A 15,721-nucleotide genomic window follows, 5' to 3' on the forward strand; every position below is an offset into this window, starting at 1 on the left:
TATTATGCACATTCATTTAAACCCAGCAGATCTATTTAAAAAGAATAGGAGCTGATTGAGTTAGCTTTCTGTAATTGAAAAGGGGCTTGGCTGTACCAGTCTTTTTGCAAAGTAATTTATCTGCTTGAAAGTTGGATCATCAGCTGTAGTTAAACCTCATTCTGCTTTCAAGATGCTTGTTTTGCATCTCCAGTCTAGGTTTTTCCTAAACCATCCTGAGCTTAACTTTTAGTTTAAGCTTGCACAAACTTCAGTGAATTAAATCAGAACTAGGGATGAGCCCTGCTGCTAGTCCAGTCTAACAACTACCTCAACTCCTGACCCGTGGCAGTGGATGGCGGTATAACCAGGGCAGCTCCTGGAAAATTGGTCCTTGGTAAACAAGTGACACCAATGCAAAGTATAAGCTGTGAGAAATTCTGCTTTTTTAGTGGGGATGCTTATTTAATATTCAATGTGAAGTCCTGGTATGCTTCTTGAACCTGCAGGCTTCCACATCCTATTGCCCTTTTTGTCTCCTGCCTAGGCAGCTACACAAACTATGCAAAGAAGTTTGCTTTTGGACCTGTAAAACCACTATCTTCTTTTTCCACTGTATTCTTACAGAGTAAGTACAGCACCCCCAAATCTTTCACTACCACTAGTTATCTCTGTCTCCTTGCTGAGCTTTTTTCTCCACCACCACAGGTCTTGGATGCTAGCTATCCTACTGCCTACTTGCTTCCCTTTGATAACCTCCCTCTCAGATAGAGGTTAATCCTGAGAAAAACCCTCCCAAAGGAGCCTCTTTCCTTTCTGCCTACTCACGTGAATCAGCGAGTGGTTCCCTTGAGCGGGGCTGGGAAGAGCAGGTCAGTGCTCAGGGCACATCCCCAAGCCCCCGTGGAATGGTAACGGGGGGAGCTGAGAGCTCAGCACCCCAGAGACGCTTTGATGTCAGGAGAGCATCAGCTCTTCATTTTCGCTCATATTAGCTTGGGTTTGCTCTGAGGGATGTGGCTCATCACTCCTCTCTTGCATTAGTCAGATCTGCCCCTTGGTGAGAGCAAAGCTCAGTGAGGGTCCCGGGCTGTAACACCACAGGAGGACTGGGGTATCCCAAGAGCGCACCAGTTTGCAGGAACAGCTCGAACCACGGTCAGACCAGCAGAGGGTGTCTCGGAAGTTGATGTCACCCACCCGAGTAAGGAGCTGAGATGTGCATGCCCTCAAAAACTTGAGCAGCAACATCATTTTGCAAGCGAGGAAGCAGGAAAAGCAAGCTGATAAAACATCCTCAGTCCCAGCAAGTTACAGCAGTCCTTTAACTTTGAGTGAAGTTGATACAATCCATGATGTCTAGGACAAACAGAGCCAAACCAGCAGCTGCTTTGTTGGTCCTAATGTTGTCCCTTACTTGCAGAGAAGACTGCAAAGCCTGGGTGGAAGGTGCAGGAGAGCTGCCCAGCCCATAACAGCCACACTGGGTGCAAGGACTCTCCCCAGAGCCGCAGGATCCTGGCTGAGGTCTGGAAGAGATGCTGATGACATGGGTGTGCTGCCAGACCCTGACAACATTTTTCCTGATTTGTAGCCTTAGGGGGAGGAAGAGCATTCAGAAATCAATATTAGTGGATTTTAAATGAAGTACTAAATTATCTCACCTTCAGTCATAGTGGATTTACTCCAGAATGATTCCTACAAAAAATTTACTGGTTTTCAGTGCAAAGAAATATGTGGTGAGGACAGCATTATGTATTCCACTTCCTGAGCAGATAAAAAATATACAAAACAGTAACAATTCCCTCTCCCTCACCAAATCTATGTAAAGACCTCCAGGTTTACCTCACAGAGAGTTACAGGTGAAAAGATCATGATGCAACATTATTTGTGGAATAAACCCCTCTGCATTACTGCTGCATCTGGCATAGATACAATAATAATATAATACATCAACTAGGGTGAGTTTATAAATATATGAATAGTGAATGAACTGCAAGTTGTTCTTCCTTTTGACTGTGGGACCAGGTGCCAGTAGATTTAATCAATGTACACTTACATATTAGTGTAATGCAAGTGAATCTTTTTTTATACTGAAACACCTGTGATAGAAAAACAGCAATATAAATACTTCATCATTTCAGCCACAGCTGCTCTGTGGCTCTTATGCTGAATTATAAGAGATAGTAAACCCCATAATCATTTCTCTCTTCTGCAGTTTGTAGCCAAAACATAATTATAGTAAAACACCAAGCTTTGCAAAATGACAGAGGTGAAATTATGACCCCTAGCACAATCCCCAGGGCGGGACAGGGATGAGCTTGAGGATGACAGTACTCCCCATGGAGCTGAGTGCCCCAGGAGGAACAGCACCTGGACCACAGGGGAATGACATTATACTCTAATGAGATGGTCCACGGCAAGGCCATGAAGCCCCATCCACGAACCAGAACCAGAAACAAACATACACAGACCCAAGGACAGAGCTTAAATGCAGCAGCTGGGCCAATGGTCAGGGGTGTGTGGGTGGGGTCCCAGGTGAGAATGATTAGGGTGGTTAAGGCTTATTGGTGCACTCAGGGTTCCACACTTCAAAAGTACCTCCTTTAGAAGGTTTTAGCCTCATTTGTAGTGTGTGCTTAGTTTCCTGGTTCCTAGGAGTGCTCCTCAGGTTTATACCATGCTATGGCAAGCCTGAGTGGGCTTGGAGTCCTAAATGTGTTTCACCTGATGTTCTTAATGCTGCTCTGCTATGATTGCAGTCAGAGAGGGGGCTGCTGGTGGAAAGGGTCTTCTGATAGTGCTTCAAGAAAGGTATGAGTTTCTCTATAGGTTGTTGTAGCTATAGATTATTGGTTTGACTCAATCAGCAATTGCTAAAGGCTCTAGATAAGGATGGCCTAGCCAGCCTGGCAGGTGGCTGGGCGGCCCAGAGGTGCTCCTTGGAAAGTCAAATCTGCTTGCTAATGAAGGTGGCTATGGATGGGTCACAACCTGTCTGTCTACTGCCTTTTGTTAGGTGTGTATCCATCTGTATGATGAGGATATGGCCCTGCTAGAGCTGTGTGGGTGGACTGGCAGCTCTGGGTGTGTAGAGAGTAGCTCTTGTCTCTGGATGACACCAGAAGTGTAGATGAAGTTTGTAAAGAATAGGGAGCTGTAGGTGCATGGAGATGCTAGTGCATGGCCAGGTTGTCCTAGAGAAAGTGTCTGTGGCACTGGAGGTAGTGCCCCAGTGTTGGTCTCATTCTCTCTGTCTGCACACGGGTCTGGATGGTGTGAAAAGAGTCAGGTTTGCATGTGGAGAACTATGAGCTCTTTCCCAAATGTGGCTGTGAACGGGGTCCTCTCCTCAGTACTAGGAGGCCATGGCATCAACAAACATGCTGTGGTGAGCGCTGGGCTGTCTGTGGGGCTGTGGGCACCTTCTTGTGGGAAGTTGCTGGCCCCATCCCAGCTTGGCCTTGGCCAGGTGCTCAGCCCTCGGGCCTTCTCTCTTGCACTCTTTCCCCCTTTCATGAGGCAAATGGCTCCCACCAGTGAATGTTGGAAATACTTGGTCGTGAGCACAGTTATACCCCAGTGCATTTTTCCTTAAAGAAGCTTAGAGAGTCAAACTCCATACCCTGATGCACACATTTTATCTAGTAATTAAAGGCTCTTATCGCACCAAGCTCTGGTTTAAAAATAGTTCACAATTCCCCCTGGACTACAGAGGAAAAAAGTAATTCTTAAGCAATATAGGATAGAGGAACTTATGCATTTCCTATCACTTCTGAAAGCTGGGTGGAAAGCTGTTTCCCAAGGAGGGAATCTGGAGAGACAAAGTCAGTGGGAGAAAGGGGAGAAGGAGAGAATCGCAGCAATGAAATATTAATCCCTTTCTAAAAAGCCTAAACTCATTTATCATCCCAACTGGATGGGTGTGGAAAGACACCCCTAGTGAGAAGAAATGTGGAAGGGTAGAAGGAACAGGGGATAAAGTTTCACTCTGGCTTGAAGCAACTCACTGTGAAGGGTACAGGAAGGCTGGCAGTGCCACCAGGGCTTGTCCCTGTCCCTCTGGGCTTGGTGGTGGTGTTTCTGGAGCTCTTTGCTACATGGGCCACCAGTCTCCGTGGCTACCATTTTTAGCTCAAAAAAAAAGAAAAGCTGGTGTACTGAATGATGAAATGAGGGTGGCTTTTGCAACAAGAGAAACCTGCCTTCCATCTTACTCTTCATGGCCCAGGGCATCCTCTGAGGGCTCTCTGAATGGTCTCTTGCCCAATGTTTAAAAAATATCAGCATCTCTGTGGAGTATCCATAATGTTCTGGTGAGAAGCCTGATCCAAGAAGATAATCAAAGAATAGAAATGGGTGTTTATTTCTTCACTCTTCTATTGATTCATCTTGACAATATAATAAGGGGAAGGTCACCCCGTGTGCTGGTGGTGTCAGGATGCTACATGGCTGGGGTGCATCACAGGCAAGGAAGGAGCGCTGCTCCAGCCCTGGCGTGAAGCCCCCTCCTCCCTGCCGCACTGCAGGAGCCTGTGACACATGCTGCACACATCACCCAAATTGCATGCACAGCTGTTCCAGCACCAATTAGTCATGTGATATTTGAAACATCAAATATTCTTTCCCGGCTTATCAACACTGTAATTATGGCCTGTCAGGGTTTTATGCTCTTCTTAAAATAAACACCCAAATGTTCGTGTTAACCCTTCGGCTCTCTGCTGCTGCGGGCTTTCATGGCAGCTTGTGCAGTAAGCGTGGACCACAGGCCTCCTGTCATGGACCAAAATGGGGGAGAAGAGCAGTGACTTGCACAGGGCATGTGGTGCCAAGGCCAGGATTAGTACCTAAACTCTCAACTATCTACTTCAAGGCCTTCATAGTATGTCACCCTTTTGCCTTTCTCGGTGTGCATGTGATGTTATGAATATACTGAAACTACCTTGGCTATGGCAAAGTTTTGGAGCATCCTGGGCAGAATTGATAAGTTTTTTTTGATAATGCCTTTTTCCCCGTGAGACATGTTTTTACTGCGTAATCAAAGTTTTACAAGGAAGAACCACATTTAAGGGAGTTTGTTTTCATTTTGTTTAGTAAAAGCCAGTTTACTTTTGATCCATCAGCCAAAGATGTTCTTGCTTTCAGTTTACAAAAAGGGGATGAAAACAAAGTTTTGTTTTAAGTATCCTTTTGAGAAAAAGAAAATTTCTGCAGTTTCACACAGGAAAACAGAGGTTTGCTTTGTTATCTCAGCTGCCTGCAGCCTGAGCCTGCATTAGTGTTAGCTGATGTTGGGTATGCAGCGCTGGGCATACTGCAAAATCTTTTGCCTGGGCGGGGGCTACAAAGACTTTGCAGGCTTCATTTTGGTGGCCAGACAGGTCCTGTGTGCTGGGCTGCACCACTCGCAGCCGCTGCAGCCCTCCTCAAGCTGTTACCCTGCTGTGACAGGTGCTGTGAAGGCAAGGAAGCCTCATGGTGCTTTGGGGTCACAGGGAGGAGAGGTCAAGCTTTGCTGAAGTACGTGCAGTAAGTATGTGCACTAGCTTACCACTGCTACAGGCTGAATTTTTCAGTCACAAACGATCTGGGTCATCTTTCCCAGGCCACCTCTGCTTTTTTGTGGGATGAACTTGGCAGCCTGTGCTCAAGAAAGACCCCTGGCTATGTTGGGTAGGGAGCAAGGGGTACTGTCACAGCCAGCCCTGGGAAACCTGCCCTGCTCCCACCTCAGGGGGGTGCTGGGGTCTCCAGCTGCTGTTTGGGCTTTGAATTCCCTAGCACTAAATCCACCCCAAATAGCTGATGAAGTAAATGAGCAGATAGAGGCTGCAGGAGAGGTCATGTACATGCATTGGCTCTGAGTCACAGACCTGCCTCTGTTCTCACCTTCTCAGTGACCTTACTCTCTCCACATTTCATGCCTCTGTTGGCTTTGCTATGCAGCATTTTGTTTAGAAACTTGAAACTATACAGGCCACTGCAGTTAATAGTAATGATGTGCAAGGTTGTTTTTTTCATTATTCTCTATTGCTGCTTAATGACCTAAACATTTTGAACACTTTTGATAAGTTGGCTGAGGTGTATAGATTAAACTCCTGGAGCTTCTGCTGTGAAGGGCTCTTAGTGATGACCAATGATGTAGCTAATCTGCAGCTCTCAGGGCCTGGGACATGCTGCAGCAATGTGGGGGACCCTAGGCCAGCTCTTGTTGAAGAAGTCCTGCTTTATGGGTGCAGCTCCAATGTCTGCTTCTGCAGCAAATGTCAATGTAAAGCAGAGAAGAAAGGTGGTGAGATTGGCTTGGACTAAGAGAAGCTCAGCTGTGTCCCAGCCTGCTCTTTATGGGTGTCCCATAGGCCTTTCATTACCCAATTTTATTTCAGCCTTGTGGTTAATTATTTCTTGAAGGGCAGAGCTTGCTGCTGGTTTTCATCTTGAATGGTAGCACTAATCCATTGCAACTGTGTAGGGACAGTCACTCAACTTGTGCTTTTGCATCCATTCTTTAAAAAAAAAAAAAGCAGTAGTTTCATTATTTATAAGAAAATTTTAAGAATTTATATTTTCAAACAACCCTTTTGCTGCTATCTATTTTGCTGTTAGAGGATGATGTTTTGAAACCTTGCTTTTCTGCCAGGAACTCTGTTGGGTGTGGCCTTGCACTGGCTGTTGATCAGATCTGGAAGACAAGATCTTGCACAGGTCTTAGTGCTGTGCTGGCCAGGTGGAAACCTCTTTTGCAGGTCCCTTGTAGCCTGCCCTGCTCTGCTTGGTAGCTCCCCAGCAGCAATGTGGCAGATGCAAACACAGCTGGAGTCCAGAGACTGAGGGGGGATGCTGCTAATGAGGGGTATCAGCCCAGTGTGGTGCCTTGGCACAGGCTGGCAGGCGCAGTCCAAACAACTTGGCCATTTAGCAAATGTTTCTCTGCTTCTGAAGGGCTATCAGCCATTCAGGACCTGAATTTGCAAAATGGCTTTAGCACGGCCTCTGAAAATGCTGGCTGTAACATGTCTCTGTTCATCTGGGCTCTTCAAAAAAACCCTGAGTTTTGTATGTGTCTGGTATTTCAAAAGCAATTCAGTGAGGTGGAATGGGCCCGTAGCTGTCCAATTGACTAAATCTGCACCATAGTATGAGCTGGACATGACAGCCTGTGCTTTGAAACATTCACAAAAGTCATGTCTCCAAAAAGACATGGGCAAATCATGACTCCAAGGACACAAGCTCAGCATCTGGCTTTGAAAGTGTGCCTCTGTAAGAGAAATGCATATTACCCATTGACTGGACAGTGTGCCTCAGTTTCCCCTCTCACATGGGCTGGCTCAGCCCTCGGGCAGGCCCTGGGACAGGCTGCTCTGCTCCTCCCATCCTCACAGTACCCAGCTCCAGCCCTTGCCTACGCCCTGGGGACCCATAAGCAGTTGAAACAGCCCATCTCAGCTTCAGCTTTCAAACCCAAAACATTACCCAGCCTTTGAGTGCTTTCCCTGCTGAGCTGTTATTGCTGCAGGCTTTGCTCCATGCCAAAACCAATTGCTCTTGACAAAGCCGAGTGCAAGTCTTTCAGGTCTCCAAGTCTCCCAGGCCGAATACAGTGGGCATTTCCCTGGTCTCCACTGTGCGTTTGCTCTGCAATTCCCACATCCCCAGAGGCTGCAAGTTTCCAAATTCTTCCTTTGTGCCTGATAGCAGAGTTGTGTGTGCTGGGGTGTTCAGAGCATGAAATACCTGCTCCAAGTGTAGTAGCTGGAATTTATTGCTCTGTGCAACAGTCTGGTTTGTGGTTTCTCTCAGCATGACAGTTCAGGTCAGTGCAAACACCACAGCTGGGTGATGTCTTGTTTTGATACCAAAATGACGTTTGATTTGTTTATAATAGAAAATAAATGAAAGTAAGAAATATGTTACTTTGAATTGCAAACAGAAAATCCTCATCTGAAGAGATCAAATGCCCTTTTTTGTATCTTTTAAGATAAAACGTTATTGATACTGTCACAATCCCCTTTGGAATTTTGGCATAAGAAATACTATTATCTGATAGAAAAATATTTTGCTGAAAAATCAGTTATCCTGCTTCTGTGAGTAAAATCTCAGACACCTGTAGAAAGGCATGTTAAGGGGGAAGCCTTTCAGTGGTTGCACATGAGGACACAACTGCTCCTGACCTACCTGAGTGATCCAGTCCAAAGTGAAGGGTGCAATCCTGCACAAGCAGTGTGTGGCACCTGGAGGAGGCAGAGGCCAGCATCTCTGGGTTTCTTGCTGCCACGCTGTGGCAGTGGCTGCTGTCATCTTGTTCATTCTTTGGACCTGTCTCTGGGACTGAGCTTTTATAACCCTGTGATTCAACACAGGAAAACTTAGCCTGCCAAATCCCTGCTCAGAACACTAAATTTGGACAGCGATTTTTCTGTAACTGTGCAAGAGCCATGTAAGTATAAATATGCAGAAGCTCGGCTTTGTCTAGTACGAACCACTCAACATCTTCATGCTCAGTAGCGCTGTCCTTGCCAGTGCCCAGGGCAGAGGTGATGTGCTGGCAGCGGCTGTGGGAGGCACTGGTGTGGCTCAGCTATGAACCGAGTTGCCTGACCTCAGCTCCAGATCTTCTTGCTCACAAACTCCCAGTCCAGTGGCAAAGCTGGAGCTATGGCTGCTGGCATGTGCTTAGATACCCAAGGATAGCGAGGATGCTGTTATTGGTGCTTATCCCTTACAAGGCATGGGCAAACTTGCGCTGACTGCTGTTGGCAGATACACAATTAACCTTGCTAATCAGCAGCTCTCTGAGGCAGGAACGGTACTGCTCCTCCAGGGAATTCATTTTTTACTTTAGGTTGATTGAGATTCATGTACCTCAATATTTTAGTATTACCCTGCTAAGAGTATCAGGTCTGGCTGGAGCAGGAGTGATTTTTTTCCTCTGCCAGAGCAAGACAGAATTGCTCTGTGGAAGCTGGTATCTCCCTGCAAATATGATCTGGGCTGGGAGCTGCTGGATGCTTAATCCCACTGAAGGAAATACAGGGAAAGGAAGAGAAGGAATCAAAATCTACAGGGAAAAGCATCAAGTGAACTAAAGTAGCAGAGAGAAAAATAGGACTCAAAGTGGGATTTTGTGGAATCCTGGAGGCTGGCTGTGTTGTGCTGTCAGCTGGTCCCACAGCCCCCAGTCTAATGTGGTTCCTGCCAACTCACGTGGTCATTTAAAACTCAAAGATAAACTGAGTTGGAGAGTGTTAGGGTCTGTCCCAAATGCACAGAACAGGCTTGGTTGGCAGAGCAGGCTGGAAAAGCCTGGACTTCAGTTATTCACTGCCAAAGATAGCATATGAAGTAGTGGATGCTGCCTGGTGAACCCCTCAGCAGGACCCAGCCCTGGGGTACACCCGCTGGCAGCAGGAGAGTGGTTAGACTTTGGTGGATGTTGTAGCAGGCTTTAAAAGCAAAACTTGGCCTAAGCCATGGATGCATAGAACTTCGAACTTCTCATTACTCAGTTTTCCAGAAAACACCCTGCAGAAGGAACCTTTTTTTAGCTGCATCATGATTAGCAGCAAACCCCTTCTGCAAGCCAGACCTGCATTTTGCTGACTTGAGCCACCTTCCAGAACTGAAAGTGAGTCCCCAAATTTGCATGAGAAGGACATTCCACCCATAAGCACAAGCATATGCATTTATAGGCTATATTTATGCAAGGAAATGCACTATAATTTTTAAAGGCTGTCCTTGTGCCAGCCCACCTTATAAAAGACCCTCTGAACATGCAGATGTGGTGCTCCATCTCTCTAGAGTGCTGGTTCAAGGCATCACTGATGCCCCCATTACTTTCACTCACTACCCTTAGCATTGCAGAAATGCAGTCAGACAGGAGAGTGGCTCCGCATCCCAGTGCTTGCTCCTTCAGATTGGCTGTGGCTTGAGAGATCCTTTCTATTTAATAATCATCAGTCTTTCTAAGGTATTTTTCCCTAGCTGAATTTATCAGTTTAAACAGCTCATTAAAAGGCCACCAAAAAGTCTTTAAGGCACTGCCTTTCATCACAGAATCATAGAATCATTGAGGTTGGAAAAGACCTCTAAGATCATCGAGTCCAACCGTCAACCCAACACCACCATGTCCACTAAACCACGTCCCTAAGTGCCTCATCTACTCGTCTTTTAAATACCTCCAGGGATGGGGACTCCACCACTTCCCTGGGCAGCCTGTTCCAATGTTTCACCACTCTTTCAGTAAAGAAATTTTTCCTTACATCCAATCTAAACCTCCCCTGGCGCAACTTGAGGCCATTTCCTCTTGTCCTATCGCTAGTTACTTGGGAGAAGAGACCGACACCCACCTCGCTACAACCTTCTTTCAGGTAGTTGTAGAGAGCGATGAGGTCTCCCCTCAGCCTCCTTTTCTCCAGGCTAAACAACCCCAGTTCCCTCAGCCGCTCCTCATAAGACTTGTTCTCCAGACCCCTCACCAGCCTCGTTGCCCTTCTCTGGACACGCTCCAGCACCTCAATGTCCTTCTTGTAGTGAGGGGTCCAAAACTGAACACAGTATTCGAGGTGCGGCCTCACCAGTGCTGAGTACAGGGGCACGATCACTTCCCTCCTCCTGCTGGCCACACTGTTTCTGATACAGGCCAGGATGCCATTGGCCTTCTTGGCCGCCTGGGCACACTGCCGGCTCATGTTCAGCCGGCTGTCGACCAGCACCCCCAGGTCCTTTTCCACCAAGCAGCTTTCCAGCCACTCTTCCCCAAGCCTGTACCGCTGCATGGGGTTGTTGTGGCCGAAGTGCAGGACCCGGCACTTGGCCTTGTTGAACCTCATACAGTTGGCCTGGGCCCATCGATCCAGCCTGTCCAGGTCCCTCTGCAGAGCCTTCCTACCCTCGAGCAGATCAACACTCCCGCCCAACTTGGTGTCGTCTGCAAACTTACTGAGGGTGCACTCGATCCCCTCATCCAGATCATCGATAAAGATATTAAACAAGACCGACCCCAAAACTGAGCCCTGGGGAACACCGCTCGTGACTGGCCGCCAACTGGATTTGACTCCATTCACCACAACTCTCTGGGCCCGGCCGTCCAGCAAGTTTTTGACCCAGCACAGAGTCCACCTGTCTAAGCCGTGAGCCGCCAGCTTCTCGAGGAGAATGCTGTGGGAGACGGTGTCAAAGGCCTTGCTGAAGTCCAGGTAGACCACATCCACAGCCTTTCCTTCATCCACGAGGCGGGTCACCTGGTCATAGAAGGAGATCAGGTTGGTCAAGCAGGACCTGCCTCTCATGAACCTGTGCTGGCTGGGCCTGATCCCCTGGTTGTCCCGCTCATGCCTTGTGAGCGCCCTCAAGATGAACCACTCCATAATCTTCCCCGGCACCGAGGTCAGGCTGACAGGCCTGTAGTTCCCCGGATCCTCCTTCCGGCCCTTCTTGTGGATGGGCGTCACATTGGCAAGCCTCCAGTCGTCCGGGACCTCCCCCGTTAACCAGGACTGCTGATAAATGATGGAGAGTGGCTTGGCGAGCTCCTCCGCCAGCTCCCTCAGCACTCTCGGGTGGATCCCATCCGGCCCCATAGACTTGTGAGCATCCAGGTGGCATAGCAGGTCATTGACTGCTTCCTCTTGGATTACCGGGGGTCCATCCTGCTCGCCGTCCCCGTCTTCCAGCTCGGGGGGCCGAGTACCCTGAGGATAACTGGTCTGCCTGTTAAAGACTGAGGCAAAGAAGGCATTGAGTACCTCAGCCTTTTCCTCATCCTCAGTGACAATGTTCCCCCCTGCATCCAATAAAGGATGGAGATTCTCCTTGGCTCTTTTCTTATCATTAATATATTTGTAAAAACTTTTTTTGTTGTCTTTAACGACAGCGGCCAGATTGCGTTCTAGCTGGGCTTTTGCCTTTCTCATTTCTTCTCTGCACAACCTAACGAGATCCCTGTACTCTTCTTGAGTCGCCTGCACCTTCTTCCACAAGCAGTAAACTCTCCTTTTTTTCCTGAGTCCCAGCAAGAGCTCCCCGTTCAGCCAGGCTGGTCGTCTTCCCCGCCCGTTCTTCTTACGGCGTACAGGGACAGCCTGCTCCTGCGCCTTTAAGACTTCCTTCTTGAAGATCGTCCAGCCTTCCTGGACCCCTTTGCCCTTCAGGACCGTCTCCCATGGGACTCTCTCAACCAACGTCCTGAACAGGCCAAAGTCCGCCCTCCGGAAGTCCATGGTTGTGGTTTTGCTGCCCCCCCTCCTTACTTCACCAAGAATGGAGAATTCTATCGTTTCATGGTCGCTAAGCCCAAGACGGCCTCCGACCACCACATCTCCCACCAGTCCTTCTCTGTTTGTAAACAGCAGGTCAAGCGAGGCACCTCCCCTGGTAGGCTCACTTACCAGCTGTGTCAGGAAGTTGTCTTCCACACGCTCCAGGAACCTCCTAGACTGCTTCCTCTCTGCCGTGTTGTATTTCCAGCAGACGTCCGGGAAGTTGAAGTCCCCCATGAGAACAAGGGCTAGCGATTGAGAGACTTCTGCCAGCCGCTTATAGAACGCTTCATCCGCCCCTTCATCCTGGTTGGGTGGTCTATAACAGACTCCCAGCAGGATATCTGCCTCGTTGGCCTTCCCCCTCATCCTTACCCATAGACACTCGACCATATCATCATCACAATCGTTGAGCTCTATACAATCGAAACACTCCCTAACATACAGGGCCACCCCACCGCCTCTCCTTCCTCGCCTGTCCCTTCTGAAGAGTCTATAGCCATCCATTGCAGCACTCCAATCATGAGAGTCACCCCACCATGTTTCTGTGATGGCGACTAAGTCATATCTCTCCCGCTGCACAATGGCTTCCAGCTCCTCCTGCTTGCCGCCCATGCTGCGTGCATTGGTGTATATGCACTTGAGCTGGGCTATCGATTTCGCCCCCGGCATCGGCACGCCACCCCTCGGCTCATCTCTAGCGAGCCTGGTTTTATCCCCTTCCCCCTTCGAACCTAGTTTAAAGCCCTCTCAATGAGCCCTGCCAATTCATGAGCCATGATCCTTTTTCCCTTGTGAGACAGCTGGACTCCGTCTGTCACCAGCAGGCCTGGTGCCATGTAAACCTCCCCATGATCAAAAAAGCCAAAATTCCTCCGATGGCACCAGCCCCTGAGTCACGCGTTGATCAGGTGTGTTTTCCTGCTCCTTTCGGTATCCTTCCCTGCCACTGTAGGGATAGAGGAAAACACTACCTGTGCTCCCGATCCTTGAACCAGTCGCCCCAGTGCCCTGAAGTCCCTTTTGATCGCTGCAGGACTTCTCTCTGCAACCTCATCACTGCCAGCCTGTATAACCAGCAGCGGGTAGTAATCAGAAGGCCGTACCAAACCAGGGAGCTTCCTAGTGATGTCTCTGACCCGGGCCCCAGGGAGGCAGCAGACTTCCCTGTGGGACGGGTCCGGTCGGCATATCGGGCCCTCTGTTCCCCTCAGAAGGGAATCGCCTACGACAATTACCCTCCTTTTTTTCTTAGCAGCAGCAGTCATAATGCGTGGGGCTGACTGCCTCACCCTAGGCGACCCTCATCACTGATGAGAAGATGAATGCTGTACAAATAGATTGCAGAGATATGACAAAGAGCGTTGAAAATAGATTCCAAAAAAAAAAAAGAAAGGAAAAATTTCCCAAGCAAATATCTACCTCTTCTCTACATGTTACCCCAACCAAGACTGGCACAACACCACAGCCCTGTGTACCCTGGATGTGCCCTTGGCTGATGGGTTAAAATTTCTTCCTTGTGGCTGGTGGATCATAAAGAGGTTTTGTGGTTGTACCCTGTGCAGTTCCTACTCTGCAGCGATTCAGCCCTGGGGAAAAGTGTTCAGAGACCCAACCAGCTCCAGGCTGCAGAGAGGTTTTTTCACTAGAGAATCAGCCATAAAGTTGTTTCCGGTGCTCATGCTTACTTTGGTAAGTGTAAGGTAGCTTCAGCTGTGTGTATCAAGGCTCAGCTGTACTCAGTACTGTAAAACCAGAGCAGAAGATGGCTTCATGCCCAAGGGGCTCATGGTCTGCAGTGGCAGATCCCAGATGGACACCACTGGGCGTAGGGAGCAAACAGCTGATACTGGTTAGCATTGGAGAGAAAAACTTTACTGGAGGACAATTTTCTGTGTCATTGACGTGTTCTGTGAAAGGGAGCTCCTGGGCTCCCATGAAATCTTGCTGGTTTTAGTCTTTTCAGTCTCCTGCTTCCTTTTCTTTGCAACAGCCCCCTGAACCATGAAGCTAGCAGCAGCACTTGTACTTCTGAGGCACCTCAAGCCCAATTATGTATGGAAGGTGAGGCTCAGGTACAGCTTGAAACCCACAGTCAGCATAGAAAAGTCCTGAACTGCTACACAGTCCCTGTCTTAGTGTGCTGCTAGACTGTCTCATCTTCCATAGAACCATGTAATATTGAGAAGGTAAATGTAATTCATTTTTTTTTTCAGTTCAAAAAGCTTTGTTTTGCAACTTGCATATGCTTATTTGCTTCCCAAGAAACAGGAGATGCCACACAGTGCAAATGTGTTATGCATTGAGGTTGCATTAATTCTTTATATTTCGTATGCTGGAGATACCCTGGAGTCACTGAGCAAGAACTCTGCCAGATTCAAACCAAATGTTAAAAAAAAAAAAAAAAAAGGTGGCAACACTGAAAACAAGGACCGGTGAGAAAAGAGTCTATTACGCTGTTTCTACTATCTGTGAAGCAGTAGTCACCAGGGGGAAAAAGTTTTGAAACAATCCAGGTAAGTCAATTAGTTTTGCTTCATTTCTTCCTGATTGTTGCTTTGCCTTATCATGTTTCACCACATTTTGCTAGAATATGGTGATGTGCATCATGGCTGCTGCTGGTTGACAACTGATGGCAAATCCGGGTGGACACTCATGGCTTATTGTAGGGATTTTCTGGGAAGAATCCTCTGTGAGGGGAATAGGATTCAGTCTATCTGTGGGGCTGATGGCTGTTTTTGACAAGTTCCCACTTTTTCAAGTGCACAAACACCCTGATCTTTGGCCTGGCATACAGGTAAGGCCAGGATGAACTGGAGGAACGTGGTCTCTGGTGGCTGTAAAGTATCTGTGTCAATAGATTTTTATTTTATTTGGGGAATGGCCAGAGATAAGGGTTTCGGGGAAAGTCTGTTTGCTGGTCTCATTCTTGTCTATCTGCTCTGCCTCGAAACAAGTTGGCAGACCTTTCTGGGGAGAGGTGGGGGAGTCAGCATACGCAGGCTCCTGGAGCGGGGGTGGTGGAGGGGACTGGCACTTCACCGGGGACCCCTTTGGCTGTGGGGTGCGGTGGGTGGTTTGGTGACATGCTGCTCAACTGGCAGCAGCCATCCAGAGCCAAGGGGTAAATTCAACTCTGGTGCAGGGCACTGAAGGGGAGCTGATGGGGTCTTCTGTCCTGCAGCACTTTCCTAGGATTTTAACACTATGGAGTTAAAAACTAAAAGTAAACTGGCCCTACTTCCCAGGGTCAGAAATGTCTGAAAATGATCAATCTGAAGCTGTCAAAATGTTTCCTTCAGGTTGTTTTTGGCAGGGAGCTGACCTGCTTGGGCTGTACTCTGCTAAGAGCTGAGCCCAGTGTTTGCATTGCGCCAGCACGGCAGTTTTACCGATGCTTGGCAGAGTTAAGCAGGAAATGGATCTGCGGGATTTTGAGGAAAGGAAGGCTGTCCATCAACCTCCCTTAACTTAATCTGCACCAC

This window comes from Aptenodytes patagonicus, chromosome 6 (assembly GCF_965638725.1).
Source record: "Aptenodytes patagonicus chromosome 6, bAptPat1.pri.cur, whole genome shotgun sequence".
NCBI lineage: Eukaryota > Metazoa > Chordata > Aves > Sphenisciformes > Spheniscidae > Aptenodytes > Aptenodytes patagonicus.